General features: G+C 45.5%; 1 long non-coding RNA gene across 1 annotated transcript; it reads left to right on the top strand.

Annotated features, from left to right (window-relative positions):
• The first annotated feature begins 6 nt into the window (after positions 1-6).
• Positions 7-1089, top strand: LOC122187649. Its single transcript, XR_006181368.1, has 4 exons — positions 7-158; positions 258-415; positions 577-766; positions 850-1089. It is a non-coding gene; the product is annotated as an uncharacterized LOC122187649 (long non-coding RNA).
• The last annotated feature ends 4020 nt before the right edge of the window (positions 1090-5109 follow it).

The following is a 5109-nucleotide window of genomic DNA, read 5'->3' as shown; positions in this document are numbered from 1 at the left end:
CAGAGGTGGACATCAAACAGCTCCCCACATACCTGCATCATGCCGCAGTGAGCACTGACCCATGTCCAGCATGGCAGACCTCAATGCATTCCTGACTGACGCACACGCGCAGCGTATTCACAGGACACTACTTGGACCTTACGGCACCTGCACACAAGGTCAGTGCACTCTAGAAAGGAACGTGGCAAACATGGTCAACCACAGACCCTGATAAGAGAGTAAAAAGCGAGACCTACAGCAGTTGTTTGATCCTTCAGGGAACACCAGCGACGGGATCCAGCAGGTGGCACTCTAGTGCATGTTAAGGCACCTTGATCGCTTACGGTACCTGGTTTTCTCAGTACGTCTCCCAGCCAAATCCTTATCACCGATACTTCGATACCACTACTTGTTTCATACGGCACCTCCACACTAGGTCAGTGGACTCCAATTTCCATCTTTGTTTCTAGTATATCGCTTTTTCTGGCCCACTCTAGGCAGCCTTGCTCTCAATCGTCCTGTCCTTACTGTGCTACAATGTTCTGGGTGCACAAAATTCCTTTCCCAAATATAGCTAGTGTATTTTGTTTTTGACAGAACATGACAGGATATTAGGTGGCAAGATACCCTGTAGCTTGGGTGCATTCTGCTGTTGACTGGGAGTGCCTGGATGCCCAGCCGCGGCATGACGACCAGGAGTATGCAGTGTGCGGTGACTGCACAGATCACGTCTGCTGCCATGGCTTTCCCAGGACCGTCCACTGCCTGGTGCTCCTGCTGCCTCATGGTGAGTTGAGCTCTGCATTGGGCTGGGTATCCGGTGTGCCTTGTGTCCCTGCTTCCCCTCACAGCTGTGATGGGGTTTGGCAGTTGCATGTGGCAATGCAGCTCACATGTGGCCAAGCTGGGCTGGTTGTGGGAAGCAAACATGGCTGCAGAGCAGCTCCCTGCAGTCCCAAAGAAGGAGGAGCAGAGTGCCTAGCTGGGAGGAGGCCACTGGAGCACCCATGGCAGCTGTTTTTTCAGGAATCTGCACTCCAGCACTGCCCTACATGTGATGGTGAACCTGGGTGAGTCCCCTCCGTCCTTAATATAAAATCAGTTATCACTAGATATGTTACTATTGTAACAAGGAAGATGAGATGTCTTGTAAGCTGGACTTAACTGAACGTGAATGTTCTGTCGCCATCAACAACAGCACCACTTCTGTTGAAGAAGTCTATGCAAAAATGAAATAGGTCACAGGCAGGAATTGGGATTTTTTCCAAGCCATGCTGCTGACTGATTGTTTTAATGAATGGAGTCTGGATTCTGGCTTGCCTCAGTGGTGGAATCACTGGGACTCACAGGATGTGGAAAGTGGCTTGTAAATATTGGTTCAATGTGACTGTATGTATCTATGTCTTTGATAATCGCTATTGTGTTTGTAAAATATATAATAAATTTGTTTTTCTTTTTCTCCTTAGCTCTGCTAAGCACCAAAACATCACTCTGGAAGAAGACTATAACTGTTCCAGTGTCTCAAACATTGGGGTATCGCTTAGAGTCAGAGAAGGAACTGAAAATGTGTTTAATTTGCAGTCAGAACAGGAAACCAAAATTGTATATGGAAACGGTGCAGAGTACTCTGTGCTCATTTTACAGTTGGAAAACAGAACTAAAAGTGCTTACCAAAGAAGGTTCTGCATATTTGTCTGCATATTTGCAGTTGGAATAGTAAACCAAAAGTACCAAAAGAGGGTGCAGCGTACACCTGAGACTGGATGGCCCTACCCCTCTTGTTTAAGTCTGGGATATTTCCCTGGTTGCAAGAGATGCCAATATTACAAATGAGATGCTGGTCCCCTGCCAGCCTGTAAAGGATCCCAAGCTGAAGGATTTAGCTGCAAAGGGAAGTGCAATGCCCATTTCCTTGCATCAAGGGACCCTTTCCTCTTTTTTTCCCTCACCCTAGCAGAGATGTATTTGTCTCGCTCTGACAGCTGTGTCCTTGTGAAATAGGTCTGGCTCCTGCCTGAGAAGGAACTTCCTGAATCTCAAGAAGCACATTGACAGTGGTGAGGCCCTACAGACTGCATCAGCCTTTGAACTTGTGATGGGGTATTGGAGATGGCAAGGGATGAGACACAGTGAGGACACTGCAGCTCTCCCCACTTTTCATTTTCAAAGAAGCATATCTGAGTGTGTCTGACTAACCCTGCCCGCTGGGAGATAATAATCTCTCCTCAGGGGTTATTGCACACAAGAGAGGCTATTGGCCAGTTCCTGCCAGCCAGGGCTGAGTTGACCTTCCTCCATGATGAGGCTCTGGGATGGTTTTGAGATACACAGAAAGGCATTGGCAGGCCCCAGGACAAACACTGAGCACTTTGAGTCCTTGGAATCCCTTGGGTATCGTGAGAACAGCACAGCTGTGTAAAACGGAAATAGTCAATTTCTCTGCAGGCATTGTCATGTCCCCATAAAGTCAAAGCTGTTTTAGGAAAATACTCAGATAGGATTGACAGATGTGATCAAGCCTAAATTGGAGTTATTAAGCCTGCCAAGGAAGACTCACTTCATCAGAGACACTGCCTGGTTCAATAACTTACATTGCCTGGTTCAGCCACTTACCCAGTTTTCCTAAGGAGGTGGTGGAAAAGGCCACCTTTATCCCAGATAAGGAAGGTGAGACAAAGGCCTCCCTGTGCAGAATTAATGGCTTTATTCATGCCTCTACAGAAGGACTTTGTTCCAGGATGGAACAGGGATTGGTCTTTGCCACATGCCTCTCTATTCCTCTGTTCCAAATAGGAATCAGCTGTCCTGTGAGGACCAATATGAACTTAGGCCATTTTTAGATCATGGTCTCAGAATTACAGAATCACAGAATGGTCATGTTTGGGGCCTCTGAAAATCATCTGTTCCAACACCACTCCTCTAGCAAAAACATCTTGTCACAACTCATCAGATAAGGGTGGTTGAGGTTTTGAAATTCCCTCAGGCTAAATTAAAGTGAAATGATGAGTCATTTTCCAAGGCTATCAGCACCACTGCGGGCATGTTCTGCAGTGGAGCTGGGAATTGCCATTCAGTAGGCTGTTCCAAAAACCATGGAGAAGAAAGGGCTAGGAGGGAGCTACCCTGAGCTCACCTGGTCCACCAGGAGAACACAGTCCTCACAAGAGCAGGTTACACAGAGGGGTCTGGGCCAGGAGCCTTCACGTTTGTACAAGCAGCCACTAGGAAGTGCGAGGGACAAGGAATGTGGCAACCTAGACAAACAGAGTGGAGGAGCAGTGAAGGCATGGTGTGGCAGTTTGTGTGGCAGTTCACACAGGCAGGACAGAGAGGGAGAGTGAAATCCAAACTGCTTTCTTTTTATCTGGGAACAGCAAGGTGCAGTGCTCTATTGAAACGTATCTGGTGGCCACCTACTGCAACAATCAGGCTGAGACAGAATCCCAGGCAGAGGGGCTTCCAACTTTCCAGGCTGATGTATGCACCTAAATGAACTTCCCAAGGAGTGACAGGTCCGCTCAAAACTTCAGCTGTGGAGAACTCCAGAATCTAGAAGCCCCTCGAGGGCCTGAGGGAAGAGGGTGTGCAAGGTGTGCCCAGGTGAATAAACTTTTTGAGCAGGTGAGCAGGCTGCAATCAGAAAGAAAGATTGATGCTTGGTATCATGCAAAAACACAGTCAGCACAATAACCCTCTCTTCTGTACTTGCAAGGGTAAGAAACTAAGCAAGCTACCAACTCGTAGGAGATAGATCACAAAATCATGCAGGATAAGGGAGACTGGAGCAGAAGGAGTTTTTCCCTTGTTCAAGTCCTCCTAACCAACAAATACAAAGCTCTGGGTAAGGAAAGTGAGCAGAGTGTGGATAATATTTCAAAACAGAAAGGGACAATCAAGTTAAGATGCTTCAAGTGAGGATTCGAGTCATAGAACTACAGAATCATAGAATCATTTCAGTTGGATGGGATGCTTAAAGGTCATCCAGCCCAGTTCTCCTGCAATTCATTGGGACACCTGCAGTGAAATCAAGTTGTTCAGGGAACTCAGAACTCAAGGTTCAGCCTGGCCTTGAGTGTCTCCAAGGATGGGACTTTCACAACCTCTCTGAGCAACTTGTTTCAGTGCCTCATTACCCTTATTGTAAAACACTTTTTGTTTATCTCTGATCTAAATCTCCCCTTTTTTAGTCTGAAATCATTTCCCCTAGTCCTATCATAACAGACCCTGCTAAATAATGTTTCCTTCTTTCTTATTGTCCCCTTTAATATACTGAAAAGCCACTACCTGGAAATGCTGTATTTTGGGAAGTTCTTTTATTGGAAAATTTTTGAAAGGCAAAGGTAATGTGCAATTTAAACAAAATGAAAACTTCATTTAAAGCTGTGAAATATAAATTACTTAAGTGTTCTCCCTCTTCTTTCTGCTCCCTCCATTGTCCTTAGGAAGACTGAAAAGAAAAACAGTAGCTGTTACAATACAATTAAACTAACAGTAATGTAAAATCCTTGACCTTCCTTAACTGTGCTCCAGTTGTAAGAGTGAAGACAGATTTGTCAATATATTATCCCTTTCAGGGTCAAAACATATTATAAACTTCCTACCAGGAACAATGGAAGAGTCTGTACTTGTCTGCAACAAACACACGAGATCATATTCAAGATATTTTTGTGTTGTTTCAACTCAGGGATTGCTGATGTACTGAGAGGAGTTTCTCTAAAGTTCTGCAAGGGCAAGGAAAAGCAAGCATGAATGTGTGTATAATCAAGATGTTATAATCATAATATAATTGTGTATAATCAATAAATATCAAGATGTTATAATTGCAATATAATCAAGAGAGTAAGGCAAAGCAGACAACGATCACAAAAAGTGAATAAGTGGAAGAGCTTACCCTTAGGTTGAGCTCACCAGAAGACACCAAAAGAGGAGATCTCCAGAAGAGATCCTTCCCCTCTGGTAGCCAGCTCTTAAATAGGTCCAGGAGGGGTGGAGCCTGGCTCCACCCCTTCCGGCAGCACAGGTGAATTGCCTTCACCTGTACTCCTCTGGCTGACTCATGGCTCACCTCAGGTGATCAATCAGAGGTTCAGGCCATGACTCAGCAGTTCCCATACAATGTGATAACAGGAC

The sequence above is a fragment of the Lagopus leucura genome, unplaced genomic scaffold, assembly GCF_019238085.1.
Source record: "Lagopus leucura isolate 7727_CA_CO unplaced genomic scaffold, USGS_WTPT01 Super-Scaffold_100049, whole genome shotgun sequence".
Taxonomy (NCBI): domain Eukaryota; kingdom Metazoa; phylum Chordata; class Aves; order Galliformes; family Phasianidae; genus Lagopus; species Lagopus leucura.
The sequence above is the reverse complement of the archived record's forward strand: the minus strand, read 5'-3'. Positions and strand labels throughout refer to the sequence as shown.